At 30.3% G+C, this 16,159-nt stretch overlaps 1 pseudogene; it reads left to right on the forward strand.

Annotated features, from left to right (window-relative positions):
• The first annotated feature begins 3,274 nt into the window (after positions 1 to 3,274).
• LOC148581908 (protein FAR1-RELATED SEQUENCE 5-like) lies at positions 3,275 to 7,719 on the forward strand (annotated as a pseudogene).
• Positions 7,720 to 16,159: the final 8,440 nt, after the last annotated feature.

Raw genomic sequence — 16,159 nt, forward strand, 5'->3', positions numbered from 1 at the left:
TATGCCAAGAGGCTAAGGTCCTGATCCACGTGGACAATTTTATTCCAGTGGAAAGCCCAATCACCAACCAGGTGATGCAAAGCTCCAAGGCACCAGAGGATCATCCCAAAAGGAAGGCACTTGAACCTCCCCAAGAGATCCCTCCAATTGAGTATTGGGATCAGCTGAAGGCGTCTGTGATGCACTTGCAAACCACCTTGGATCAACTAGAGAGGAGCAGAAAGATCAAACTAGCATGATTTACAAACTGATCAAGGAACAAGAGAAGCAACGGCATGAGATAGAGGAATTGAAGTGCCAGAAGCTCTCCCCTAAAGAGCCCAGCGCCCCTCAAGCTGAAGGTTGTTGAGTTTCAACCCTGTGACTATTCCAATTCCTGTTTCTCATATTTCTGTTATACTAATTCCTGTCTTTCATATTTAGGTTTACATGATCACTAGTAGTATTTAAGTCTTTATTTTTTTTAATTACATAAGCATTAGTAGTAATTAATTTTTATTTTCTAATTAGCTATAAAATATTCCTCTTATCATCATTAAACATGAATAAAATAGTGATTTTTTTAGAAGAATTAAAGATACATGAATTTTTGAGTTCTACAATAAGAATAATCAATTATTTTGATGTGGTAGCATTGTTTTAGTTTTCTGAATGTATGAATAAACGGTGCATATTTGAAGTTAAAATTTTAGAATGTTAGCTATTGAAAGAATGATGAAAAAGGAAAAGTATTATTGGTAATCTGAAAAATCCAAAAATTGATTCTTGAAGCAAGAAAAAGCAGCAAAAAGAAAAAAAAAAGCATGTTGCAAAAGAAAAAATAATATAAATATGCATGCGAAAAAAAAGGCAAAATAAATAAATAAATAAAAAGTAGAAAAAGCCAATAGTTCTTTAAACCAAAAGGCAAGAACAAAAAGCTAATGACCCTTTAAACCAAAAGGCAAGGGTAAAAGGATCCAAAGATCCTAAGAGTGTGCTTAAGAACTCTGGACACCTCTATCAAAGGATTCTAGCAAAGGTGAATCACAATCCGAAAGGGTTCACCCAGTTAAAGTGTTTGTAGCATTTATGTATCCGATGGTAATACTAGAAAACAAAGTGCTTAGAGTCACGACCAAGACTCTAAAAGCTATGTTCAAGAATAAAAAAGAACTAAACTAGGAGAGTCAATAGTATCATTTGGATTCTAAGTTCCTAACGAGACCAATATTTTTGAGTTTCAATGGATAGTGAGATGCCAAAACTATTTAGAGGCAAAAAGCTACTAAGTTCTGCTCATCTAATTGAAACTGAGCTTCATTGGAAACTCTGAGATTTATTGTATCTTACTCTTCTTTTTATCCTAATTTGTTTTTAGTTGCTTGGGGACAAGCAATAGTTTAAGTTTGGTGTTGTGATGACCGGATATTTTATACGCCTTTTGGCAGCATTTTCATATAGTTTTTAGCATGTTTTGCTCAATTTTATTAAGTTTTCATAGGTTTTAGTGCAAAATTAATATTTTTGGATTCTACTTTGAGTTTGTGTATTTTTATGCAATTTCAGCTGTTTTCTGGCTGAAATTGAGGAGCTGGAGTAAAAGTCTGATTCAGAGACAGAGAAAGCACTGCAGATGCTGTCTGGATCTGACCTTCTTGCACTCGAAAGAGCGTTTCTGGAGCTACAGAAGTCTAAATGGAGCGTTCTTAATGGATATGGAAAGCTAACATCCAGAGTTTTCCAGAAATATATAATAGTTTATACTTTGCTTTATAATTGAAGGCCCAAAACTGGCGTTCAACGCCAGCCATCTACCCTAGACCAGGCATCTAGTGCCCAAGGAGAAGAGACCAGCGTTCAAACACCCATAAAGGACCCCTAGCCAGCGTTCAATGCCCTAAAGGCCTCCTAGCACGTGGATATCATTAAATCTCAGCCCAAACACTCACCAAGTGGGCCCCAGAAGTGGATTTTAGCACTAAAAGACTATTTTATCCTTTCTTATGTAATCCTTAGTCATTAGCTTAGTATTTAAAGCACTTTTACACGATCTTCAAAGAGATCTGCCATATTTCATTTTTCACATTGTATTTTCTATCAGTATGAGTTTCTAAACCTCCTAGATTGAGGGAAGGAGCCCTGCTGAGTTTTATGGATTAATAAATGTATTACTATTTCTCTTCAATCGGTGTTTGATTCAATTCTAAGATGTATCTTCGTTCTTCAACTTGATGAATGGGATGACCCGTGACAATCATCCTTGTTCTTCATACTAAGACTGCGTGCCTAATAACCACCCGTGTGCTTCTTGGGTTCGTGTGAATACGTAACAGGAAAGCATCGAACCATTAGCTTGATTATACATCTCTTAGACGGTTAATCCACGACTTCGTTGGGGACTTCTTGAGACACCAGTTCAGCCAAGGTATGGGGAGATTAGGGTCTCTGTGGTAGAGGCTAGAACCCAAAGGCACAACATTATCTGATCCGGAAGATCCGACCATGTCTGTAGCGTTTTGAGTAGGATCATTAAGGAGAATCGACTGCAGGAGCTTCACCCTCAATCAGAATGGATCCACGCTAACACTGGGGTTCAGATCTGGAGGAGCATTGGCGACCTCTCAACCGGCGACAATCACATACAGCCTACCATAGAAGAAATCATTCACAATTGAAGAAGACAGTAAGACCAGAGTTAATCCAGAAGGACAAAGCATCTCCAAGCCTTAACCACCTTCTTATCATAGTTTACACAACTTCTGAGTTCTGAGTAACCTTTTCTCATTATTCTTTTTATGCAATTAAACAACATACCAACATCTCCTACTCACTTGACTAAGATCTACAAGATAACCATAGCTTGCTTCAAACCACAATCCTCGTGGGATCGACCCTGACTCGCTCAGGTATTACTTGGACGACCCAGTGTACTTGCTGGTGCAGTTGTACAGAGTGTGGGAATTCGTGCACCAATAATTTTTTTGTTGTTGAAAACCATCACTGAGTTAAATTTGTTAGCGATTGAACCTTGAATTTGTTACTTTTACCCCCCTTGGGCTACAATTCCTCTTGGTATGTTGCATTTTCTCTCCATAACTTGGATTTAATTTATCAATTTTTTCTTTAAGATTTGAGTTGCATACAATGCTCTTGTTAACTTCCATTTTAGTCTATTCTTTAGTTTAGGTTAAGATGTCTTATGAAACTATATCCTACTTCTACCTGTTCTTGTTTCTTGGATAATTTTTAACTTTTACGTATATAGAATTAGAAAGAAACGACTCTGGATGCAATGGATGTTGATTCGGAACTACTCAGTTCACAAGACAATGTTAAAGATTGCATGATGACTGGTGTGGAAGAGAATGTGAATTGAACTTGTGATTGTGGTGGCAGCAGTAGCAAGTGTGTTTTTGTGACGGCTGATGATATTATAAACAAGACATTTGAAACGTCGGATGCAGGTTATAACTTGTATGTATGCAAGGTTGTCAGGTTTGGAGTTCGCAAGGGTGATACAACGTGTGGAGAATATAGAACACAGTGCAGAAGGCGATTTTTTTGCAATAAGGAAGGAAAGAGAGCCGAGAAATACATCTCTAATTCGAATAAGAAGAGGGAGCATAAAGCGCTGACTCATACTGGTTGTGAAGCCATGCTTGCAGTGTACTTTGACACCAAAACTTCAACTTGGAGGGTTAACAAATTAATTGAGAAGCACAACCATGATCTTGTCCCCCAATGCTTGGTACACCTAATTCCATACCACCGAGTGTTGACTGAGGCTCAAAAAGCTTAGGTGAACACCATGCATGATCATGGTCTACCAACCTCTAAAATAATGGGACTAATGGTAGGCTAAGCCGGTGGTTATGCTAATGTCGGATTCACAAAGAAGGACCTGGATAACCACATTGAAAGAACTCGTCGTGCAAAGCTCATTGGTGGGGATTCCAATGCGATAATTAGCTATCTACTTGGGAAAGCCGATATTGACCCCATGGCCATGGCAAGGTACAGTGCTACTGATGAAGGTCGGCTGACAAATTTATTTGGGCAGAGGGCATTTGTAGGGTCGATTATCAATGCTTTAGAGATGTGCTTGCATTTGATACAACCTATCGGAAGAATAAGTACAGAAGGTCATTGGTAATCTTCTCGGGTTGTAGCCATCACCACCAAATATGTATATTTGGCTTGCCTTGATAGAGGAGAAACAAACGGCAACATATACATGGTTGTTGCAAAACTTTCTAGAAGTCATGCTGAACAAGTGTCCCAGTATTGTGGTCACAAACGGTGATGAGGCAATAAAGGCAGCAATTCAAGAAATCTTCCTAAATGTAACTCACCGATTATGTGGTTGGCACATTCGGAAGAATGTAATGGCAAACATAAAAAACAAAGATTTTTTCAAAGACTTCAGAAGATGTTTGTATGCTCTATGGCATCCAAATGAATTTAAAGAATATTGGGAGAATATGATAAAAAAATATGGGTTGGAGGAAAATGATTGGGTTCTAAATGAATATGAAAAGAGGAAAAGTTGGGCAAGCGCTTACTTGAGGGATAAATTTTGTACTAGATTTAGAACAACATCAAGGTGTGAGGTAATAAACAACGTCATCAAGAGGTTTATTTGCATTCGCCAAAGTATTCTAGAGTTGGTCCAAAATCTTGAACATGCTCTTAGGGAATATAGACACAATGAATTAGTTTCTGAATTTAAGACGGTGTATGGGGAGCCCATTCTAACTACTGGGTTAGAAGTATTGGAGTTTTATGCTGCAAATTTTACACAAGGGAGATTTTTGAAAAAGTAAAAACAGAGATTCAAGGAGTGGTCACATTGGATATAGTTAATGAGAAAAACATATCAACTATTGTTGTGTTAAAATTTAAGGAGTGTGGAAGGAGGCAACATATATACAACGTACTTTATGATCTCAATACTGGGAATATGGAGTGTGAATGTAGTCGGTGGAGTAGTGAAGGCATTCTTTGTAGCCACATGTTTTGTGCCATGAAAAGGGTAGGTTTACAGAAATTTTCAGAAACTCTTCTTTTGAAAAGATGGTCTATGAATGCCAAGAAGTATCTGGACGAAAGTTCTGCTGGAGGCACTGCGCAAGACAGAGAAAGAGAATTTTTAATGCGCCATAAGTTGCAACTACATGGATGGTATTCTTAGGAGCTCAAGATGGTCCTTCTTTCCATGACGCTATGAATGAAGTTTGTCGGTTGACCAAAACACTAGAGAAAAAATCTTGCTTGAAAATACAAACAAGAGATTCTCCCATGCCGAACTTTGTTGGTGACCCTTTAGTAGTCAAGACAAAAGGTGCACCCAAGGAAAGAAAAGAGAGAGGTAAACGGAGGTGCACTAAATGCAACAGTGCTAATTATGTAAAGAAGAAATGTTCTGTGAGGAATGACGGTGATGATTCGGGTGATAAGACTGGTAGTGGCACGCCAGCTAGCTTTGGTACAGAAGAGGTCAGTAAGATACAACATTATAGTAGGGGTTACTTGAATAAAAATAAACTGGTAAATTCTATATTGTAGTTATACTTGATAGCAATTTTGACTCCATGTCTTCTTTTTTTATAGGAGCTTCCTAGAGACCTTGTGGCTTCCCAAGGGACATCAGCAGTGCCAAATACAAAAGTAGATGCATCTGTGCAGCTAGGGTTTGGGCTAGGTGATTCAAGATTGAATAATAGCCATAGGGCTCCCATCCCACCATATGGAAGTCACCAGTGGTTATTACAGGTATAAATAATCATGATGAAGTATTGCATCGTTAAAATTTAGTGATTAGTAATTTTTTAAATTATTTGAGATCACATTATGATTCGCTGAAGTCCTTTCTTTTTCTCTCAAATTTGTTTGTACCGTGAAGAACATGTTGTACAACAAGGACAATAACCGAAGTGCAACGGCATATAGTAGCATTACCTAATATAGCATAATGAAAGTATAGTTTGAGATGCTATTTAAATTTTTGAATTTTAATAAGTAGTGCATTGATGTTGATGGAAAATTTCTATTATGAAAAACATGCATTGTTGGACTACTTGTTCAATTGATGATTATTTATTTGCATCTTTGTTTCATGTTATATATTTCATTAGTCGTGTGATGTGTCTGAGACGTAGATTTTGATCTATGTTTCGACTGCTTTAGTAATAGGAAGTTTGTTACAATCCTATCTGTTGGTTATTTTTTTAGAATTTCTTAATTTAGTTTTCAATTCAATTTTTTAGAATGAATATATATCCTAGTCTTATGTAAATTGATAGAAGTATATTGTCTAATAAGAACTCTGTAAATTATTTGGCTTAGGCAAATAACTTCTGTAACTTCTTGTTTTACCAAAGGCACTCCTGGAAAGGTAACCATGTGCTGAATTAAGACTGGTTGTATGTAAATCTAGTGACACAAATAGGTAGGCAATAGGTTTGAAGAGGAACAAGTTGAAAAGTTTGTTTCAAGGAGAACCTTGATTTGGAGGGCAATCAAAGTTGCCAATTTACTCTGTTGCTTTGGTTCCTCTAACTGTGAGTACTTCAATTACAAAATTCATATATCCTTTAATTAAAAATTTGGAGAGTTTCTCTGATTTTGCTACTGCTACAAATAGGTAGCTAGTACAACAGCTTATTTGCAGACGGATATGTTCTCTGCTCGAACCTATTTTGTGCTCTTAGCTTCTTCGGTTCTTGTTATTACCTAGATTAATTTGAGGTGATTTTCTATACTATTTCAAAGATTGAGTGATTGAATATTATAAAAATAGATTTAAAATTGTTAATGATTTTAAAACTGGTGCTGACAAAGAACTAGTTAGCCTGATAACTTATTGCATAAACTAAATCCTTCGTCAAAATGCTGGCATTGGCTCGTTTTATTGGGTAACCCCAATCTTTGTATTTTTTGGATCAATACTGAAAATGATTTAAGAGGAATAGTTATTACTTTTTGCTCTCAGGTTATTCAAGAGATTATAGGGTCCAGCAATTTGTGAATTACATAACTAATCTAGAGAGCAGGTAGTTAGAGCATATAAGGATCTCTATATTTTCAATTTCTGCTGATTTAGAATATTCAGAATATGATCCCAATTAATTATAGATAATGCTTATATCTCCTTATTTGGAAAAAGAAGAGGAGATTGCATGTTGAAGTTTCAATTATATCCCAAATCCATGTGCATATTTATAATATGACACTTATTGCGAAACAAAAGGAGTACAACATTGTTAAAAGTAGATTTCAATGCTTCTTAAAGTGATGATTATTAGACATGCATTTGTTGCAATGTTATTTAGGTTAAAAAGAATCCAGTCTCTTACAAAAATAACCAAAAATAACTAGCATGGGAAAAACTTGAGAGATTTTATTTTTGAATCTTCTAACTTTGCAGATCGCCAAGTAGAAAAATTGAACCCTCTGCTTTGCTGGGTGGAATCAGAATTTGGATTCAAGCCAGTTGTGTACTCAAGCTTTTTTGGTGGAAAGCAGGAAGATGGTATAGTAAAAGCTATAGAGAACTCTTCTAAAGAGATCAGATCACTGAAATTGGCAGCAATTGATGTTATTGCTGCTGCAGCGCATTCTATAGTTATTGCTATATCTGTTGTCCATGATAAATTGCATATTGAGGAAGCTATTGAGCTCATTAGGGTGCAGGTTTCGTCGGGAACTATATTTCTCGATTTGTTTAGGAGAAATTAAATTTTTGTCATCCACTCATCCTGTCTGTTTAGTGTTACAGTCTTTAGAAGTAGCTATAAGCTAGTTTATGAAATAAATTTTTATCGACATAGATATCCAAAACTTTACAGAAGATCATGCGAAATCTTTGCCATGGGATGGGTTGAAACGTTAAACCTTGTTAATTTGCCTTTACTTAGCATGATTGCAAACAATTTTTTTTATTGCGGATTGAAAAATAACTGCTATAAAGGAGTTTAGAATATCATAAAGTGAAATAATTTTTCTTTTTAGCATGTGATTGCATGGTTGAACTCATAAAAAGTGGAAAAGTGTTGTACAATTCAGATGATAAAAAAAAGTGATAGGGTTTAATTAAGTAGTGGATACTTAATTACAAGAAAGTGCATACTCTGCAGCTGTTATGCATATATTGATGCTATACTAGGATGTTTAACAATTAAACTCTGTTCAAATTTGATCTCTCTCGCTGAATTCCATTTTATTGTATATTGACTTTGAGTGCTTCAGTAATGCATCTGTACATAACTATGGACATGGATTCAACATCTTGACTATGATTATTTGATCTTTCCATCATTATCAATTGTTTTGATTGAATGAACTAGAGTATGTGTTATGTTTATCTATATTATCTATATGATGTCATAATTTATTTGTCCTCAGAATTTGGTTTGATTTTTGTGTAGTATGTTGGGGATAGTGTACCCTTTTCTGCGGAGCACTTTTTATAACTTTCGAGTTGAAATTGTTACTCTAAGAAATAATGTATAAATCGTTATAAATAAAAAAAAATTAACATATATCTAAATAGTCCAAAATATAAAGATAAACTGTTCTTTAAACGAAATTAAAATGGTCTAATTCAATCCATAACTATTTTAACTAAATAAATGTGTCCTTAAAAGACACTATTACGATTAATAAAGTTCTAATAAGAAGCATCATAAAATCCTAAGTTTGAAGGACAGAGTGCTACATCTTTTTATTCCAGTCAGTAACAGCGAGCTCCTTTATTATATCGCTTTGGGTTGTGCTTGTCATACACCAAATGAATAGTCAGTCGCATCCTTGAGTAATCATTGACAACTTAACAGACATTAACAATGATATTAGATAATGGAATAAACTTAACTTCATTAATAATGACATTTTTCTTACCCATGTCTTATCGGGTCTCCAATAATAGTTGAGGACCATCCATTGAGCGACCCAAACACTACAGTCATTTCTTCGCCACAATTCAAGGCACATATTAACAAAGCAATATAATAAAAGAACAAACAGCCCAAAAATTGAATTTGTACTTTGAAAATTCGTATTTTTAAACTTACGATTTGGCAGATTATTGCGGGACAACTGTCTCATTGAATTTATACTTAGAAAATTAAAGGTTTCTAAATGAAAGTGTTTCTTGAAAGTTATTGTCGGATAAAAACTTCTCAAGGTAATTTAACACATTGTCAATGACGCTCTGTCATCAATGCGCAACGATTGAACGAGTCCAGATATCTCACGGTCTCATGAAGCAAATCAACCACTATGAGAAACCAATGGCCATTTAGGTAAATTGGTACAAAAATCTATAACAACATTCAAAAGATAATTTTTAATAAAAACAACCATGAAATATTACTATACTAATTAATTGAATGTTGACCAAAATTAACAAACCTTGCATAAACCGTCGAGATCTCCCATGAAGTTATCCTTGATGTATTTCATTATGCCGAAACAGTTCTGTTTCGGGCTTAAAACAATTTGCTACATTGAACATTGAACTAAGTGAGGAATCTTATTATATTTCTAGTATATCTAGAAAGATATATTAATATTGAAGACTAGATTTTGAACTGCTAATCAACTTACGAAGAATGCCGGTGACAAATACCATTGGTTGCCATATTTGTTTTTTCTGGGCCCAAATGGCCTTTTGGTGAATATCGAATAAACTAAGATAAGGACCTATGGAGCATAGACAATTATGGTTATGCTGCACTAATCCACATTTTATAATTTTACAAGCATAATAAATAAATACTGCAAAAATAATTCTTACATCACCAATTATTGACTTCACGGGTATAATAGTCAGAAGAGTTTTGCGTGTGCCATGATAATGATCATTTGGAACAAGCACTTTTCTAAAATTAGAGTATTATACTATAATATTAGAAAAGATTAAAAAAATAATTACGTGACAAATTAGCAATTAAAATGAGAAATAAACTAATATTATTTACTCTGGATCCAAGTTACATCCAAATATGTAAGCAACAGTGGCCAGTTTTTTATCAAAAAATTTTATTTCTTTAGATGGCCAAAATAAAAGATCCAAACACCATAACAATAATGTGAACATTAATTATTTAATCAAAGTATATACAAAAAATTATACATAATACTTTTTATGTATAAAAAATAAAAAATTTTGCTAATACTAATATTATCCTAAAATGTAAGCACTTACATGTGGCATGTCATTCCCATCCATATTTGAATTGTAATTGTTGTAGTAAAGCTATGGATGACTCGGAAAAAGCTTCTTCCCAAAATGCAATTCTTTCTGTAAATTCAAAAAATATGATAATTATTTTAAGCATTGCTAGACTTTATTTACTAAAGATAATATTACATTTAAAATAGGGAGAGAGATGTTGTCTATCACTATCACCAACTTAATCAGTTAGGAGTAAACAACAAGTAGGCAGAGAGATTGGCTTTGAGTGTAATTTAAAGTTAAAAATATTACAAATATAATGGATTCACAAAATTGCACAAATAAATTTTAGTATTGGTTAAAGTAAAAAATTTAGCTTTTCTCTAACAAAGAATCATCTAGAGACTGATTCATGTTCAAGTAATCAACATAAACTATGGAGTATGAATCAAGTCACAGTCATAATGCTAAATGCTAGGTAACTAGTGCAAAAAATTTGAAATCATATAATATACTTGTATATTCTCATAAGAATGAAAATTTTTCTTAATTCATTTTTCCTGTTTTATAGTTGCGGCTTCTTCTAGATCCACTTTGATATTATTTTGATGTAATATATAAGAAATTAATTCATTGATAGAAAAAAAAGGAATATTCTCTTTAGTTCAAATTATCTGTCATGTACACATTTTAACAAATATTTATTGTAAGCTTCCTTTACTTTTCACAGCAATATAGTTGTGTGATTGTGTCTAGTAGTTGCAGAGTTTATGAACTAAATAGAAACTAATATCTATTTCATTAAAGATTGCTTAAAAACATAGCAATTTTCACGTTTTCAATTCATATTTTAAATCCCTAATAACCTCTTTACTAACAACCCAATGAGAGTCTCTAAATATTAGCTAGTTATCCAAAAATATTCCCTCCGTACGCACAGAAAATTGCCCCCAAATTATCTGTCACTCGCCAGAAAAAGAAATTTTATGATAAAAATATTATGCATTTAATTTAGAAAATTGTTTATAACTATATTTTTAATAGTTGTTATTTTAAAAAAAATATAAAACCTTAACTTCGGAGACCGGTAGTCCACACTTTCTTCCCTTGCACCTCGGAGTTCTCTTCTTCGTTACTGGTTTGTCACCCAAACACATTGAGGGGTTGGCGTCAAGTAAGCGTTTCAAAGTGTTCGATAGTAGTGTAACAGCTGGAGTAGTATTCGAAAGCTTTATACCGTGACTCCCACTTTTTAATGAGGAACCAACCATTTTTACAAACTCTGGCAGAACTGTTGTTATCTCATGCACAACAGCTTCGCGTATCATCATCGACAGTGCCTCGACAATACCCTTTCCAAACTTCAAGATGCCATAAAATAAGACACGCGTTACTAAATAATAAGGTAACAACACAACAAATATAAACATCCCAAAAGATAACTAAAGATGTGTTAAAAAGGTATGCTAAGAAAGTAAGGTATCAGATATTATAGCAAAAAAATAGGTTACCTTCTCGTCCATGACGGAAAAGCCTATGTTCGATTCTCCCTTAGAAGTTACAGAAGCATCCGGTGTGTGCTGGTAAAACCAAATATATTTTACTATTCATATTGGACTAAAAAAATAACTAATAAAAATATATTACAAAAGACTAATAATCTCAATTTTCATTTAACAAAAATAAGCATGATTACCTTACTCATGCTCTTTGCTCCTCTGGTTTGCGGTGTTTGGAAAAAGAGTGCTTAAATTTAAAACTTCACGGAAAACACTATTATTTATAGAGATAACTAACAAAGATAACGAAAAAATCTATTTTTTTTTGTAAAGATATCCTAATAAATAATAAAAATATTCTAATTTTTCATCTGATATTCAAATTCAAAGTCATTCTAGTATTTTTTTTATAAAGATGTCCTACAAAATAATTAAGATAATCCAATTTACGATTTTATAGTCAAATTGAAGATCTGATATTCAAATTATAATTTACCATTTGTTGCGGGAGTGGACTGCTTCAAAGAATCTCCACCGTTACTAAGGAGCTGTCTTTTTTTTTCTTTTTGGTCGGACCTCTCTTGACTGAAGGCCTCACTTCTCTTCTCGAGCTCATGAATAAATATAATGATAGTAGAATGAAGATGATAAAAAAAATTAAAACTTATAATTTTAAATAAATTAAATTAAATAATCTTGTCCTATTTATCAACTATTTTACCAATTAATATATTAATACTAAATAAATAAAATTATATTAAATTGTGTGATATTTGGATATCTAAACAAATTAATTATTAAATATGATTTTATTTTGATTTTCTTTCCAATTTTGTAACCTTAATATGGACACAAGATAGATAAATTCTTATACTATTAGAAAAAATATAATATTATAATTTATTTCTAATTATACTAAATATAAATTATACTATAATTGTACAAATAATTTGTTTATTTATTAAATGTGCATATATGCATATCGGAACTTAGCTATTCATATATTATTTAATTATATATTCAAAGGAGTAAAATACTATTTTTGAATTTTTTTTAGGATTTGAGTAGTTTTGTCAATAAAAATTTATCTTTTAAGGTATAAATGGCAGTTTACTCTTCATTTGTTAAGTGTGCGGATATACGGACCTGCAGATCGGCTCTGCGAGTACATAAAGTAATAATTTTAATTATATATTTATTTTAAAATTAAATAAAGATAAATATATTATAATTTATCATTAAATACTAATAAAAAAATATAATGATAGTAGAATGAAGATAGTAGTATTGATAATATATATTAATAATAAAATTTATAACTTATAATTTTAAATAAAGTATTTTTTAATTCAAAATTTATACCCAAAATATATATTTATTAGTTTTAGAAAATTATGAAAAGAACTCCATTCAATTATAACGTACTAATTCTATCTGTCGTCGTAAAATCCTATAATCAAATTCAATTTACAAGATTAATAACAAAGAAAAGATTCACATTATCTAACAACAATATAAAATTTAAATCCTTAAAAAAAGTGACAAAATTAACTTAAAAATATGTATAAATAATTATAATAATAAAGAAATAATAATAATAATAATAATAATAATAATAATAATAATAATAATAATAATAATAATAATAATAATATATTTTATGTTGATATAAAGTGAACTATAGTTTTACGCATGCATTCTAAATTCCAAAAAAAATATTTTTTATAAATATTATAAAAATTAATCTTACTTAGTAATTTTTATATTAATTTTTTTAATAATTAAATATTCCTAATAATTTTTTAGAGTAAATTTTTTAAATTAAATCTTTCAAAATTTTTGAATTCAATAATAAAAATGGACAGAAACTCTAACTTCAGTCATACAATAGAAAAATAAAAATCTTGAATAGTTATACTTTGAATATGTATTAATGTCATTAAGATATAATATAGAAAAAAAATCTTGAATAATTATACTTTGAATATATATTAATGTCATTAAGATATAATGTAGTAGATGCTAATAAGTTAAAATCATAATTCTAGAAATAAAAAACAAATCTATTACTATTTTTTTAAAAGAATATAATATTATAACTAATAATAAAATCTCATATTTTTTATTTTTATTTTTTATATATATTAATCTTTTTTGTAAAAAAACAAATATATTTTTAATTATTTTTTATTTATTTCTTTCTTTTAAAAATAATTTTTTCTCTAATTTTCTATCATATTCAAGAAACAAATGTATCCTTAGAGTATCAATAAAATAGTCTCTCTATTGAACCTATTAAAGATTAAATAAATTTAAATAATTAAAATCACCGATATTTTATTTTACGCAACATAAAAGATAACTTTTATTATGATAACTAATTTTACTCTCATGAATTTAAATTATGCTTATTATGTATATTATTCTTTAAAAATACAGTTCTCTAGAAACACATGATAATGGAGCTAGTTTAAGCAAAAGACAGTGATGATGACGTAACTAGTTAGTACCCTATATGCTTATAAAACATGTAATAACATTTTGTCTACACATTTAAATTTTTTTAATATACAAGATTAACAAAATTAATTAACTTAATTTACACAATTTATTTTATTTCTGAATGCTAATTTTTAATTCTTTTAAAATAATCTACAATATATAAAGTTTGTATTTTTTTTGTGTATAAGTGTAGATCGAGATACCAATGCTACTAATTCAATGTCTCGATCAATTTCTTATAATGAACAGTTACAAACAGTGTTAGAAGCCATATAAATATGAATGGTTGTTAGTACTCTATTTATATTTTTAATATTTTATCTTCATCATATAATATTCATTTAAAATATTCTTTGTATTGAATAAATTAAAAGGTTTGTTATTGTACAGTACTATATAGAATGCCTAATGAGAAATAAAATTATGAATTCTATAATAAAAAAATTAAAATAAATAATTAATAAATACTATAAATTTTAAATAGGCAATACATTCATAAGATTAATAATAACAATAACTTTGTAATAAAATTTTAGTAACAACATATATTTTTTAAAATTTAAGAGTAAAACCAGAAAAGATCTAACTTAAACACAAAAATAAGAATTAAAAAATAATACAAAAATATTGATAGTTTATTTCATATATTAATTAATGTATTGTACAAATTATATGGATTTTTTTTATTATAGAATCTTTATTCAAATAAAAATTTAATAAATGATAATATTTGGTCATGACAAAATGTGTTTTAATTTCTTTAAAAAAATCTAAATACTATATTAAATATTACAAGTTAATAGGTAATTAAATTAGAAATCCTCAAATTAAAAACATAGATAACATATATATTTTTATGAGTTATTGGACAAAATTTTATTAAATAACTAATTTAAGTACGAATTAAAAAAATGCTATTACAAATATTATCCAATAACAATAACCATGATACACATAATGTTATTTAATGATGAAAAACAAATCTTAATTAAGTTATAGTAATTAGGTAATAAATTCTTGATGATAAAAAAAATTATCAAATTAAAATTTAATAATGTAAAAAATATTAACATAAACACCCAAAAAATAGCAAAATAAAGTACAATAAATAAACTAATTTTTAAAAATATTTATGCAATTTTAATGAATAAAATCCTCATCATATTGTTAATTTATCATAATAAATTTTAAAAATTAAATTAAAATATTACAAATTAATAGACTACATTTAAAATTTTCAAAAAAATCAATAACAAAGAAATACAATAGAAACATATCATTCTAAAAATATTCTTTGTATATTTTAGTATAATTGAGAATAAAAATCTACTCTATTGAATATTTCATCTCATATAATATCTAGAACTTTAAACTATGATAATTTTATAAAATTTTTAGGCAATAGAAAATTTTAGAAAAGACAGTACATTATTGAAAATTACGTTTATTTTTTAAAAAACTTCTTCAATTGAAAAGTTGTATTTATATGTAAATCACTCTTCATTCCACTATCTGAAAAATATGAAATAATTAATGAATTCTTCCTGAGTACCTAATTATATATTTATTGGCACATGCTATGCTGAAAAAAAAATCTAAAACATAATATTTTATTTATCTATGTGAGTACAGAGATTAGATATCATCTCCGAACATCCTACAATTATGCTCGAGATTCTCAAGAAAATACATCAATGCTTCAAAGTATACTATTCACTCCAAGGACATGTACCCACTGTAATGCACGTCTATTTCACCATGAAACATTTGACATGTGTTGCAATGGGGGAATAGTCTCTTTGCCAAAAGTAAATACTCCTCAAGAATTACTTGAAATCTTCTTAGACCCTTTTGTAGAAGGGAACCATTTCAAGAAATACATTCGTGGTTACAACTATATTTTTTTATTCACTTCATGCAATGTACACATAGACAAACAATTAGCTACAGCAAGCCATGCTATATATACATTCCCTGCTCAAGGACCAATATATCATAG

The sequence above is a fragment of the Arachis ipaensis genome, chromosome B10, assembly GCF_059453495.1.
Source record: "Arachis ipaensis isolate K30076 ecotype BB chromosome B10, ASM5945349v1, whole genome shotgun sequence".
Lineage (NCBI taxonomy): Eukaryota > Viridiplantae > Streptophyta > Magnoliopsida > Fabales > Fabaceae > Arachis > Arachis ipaensis.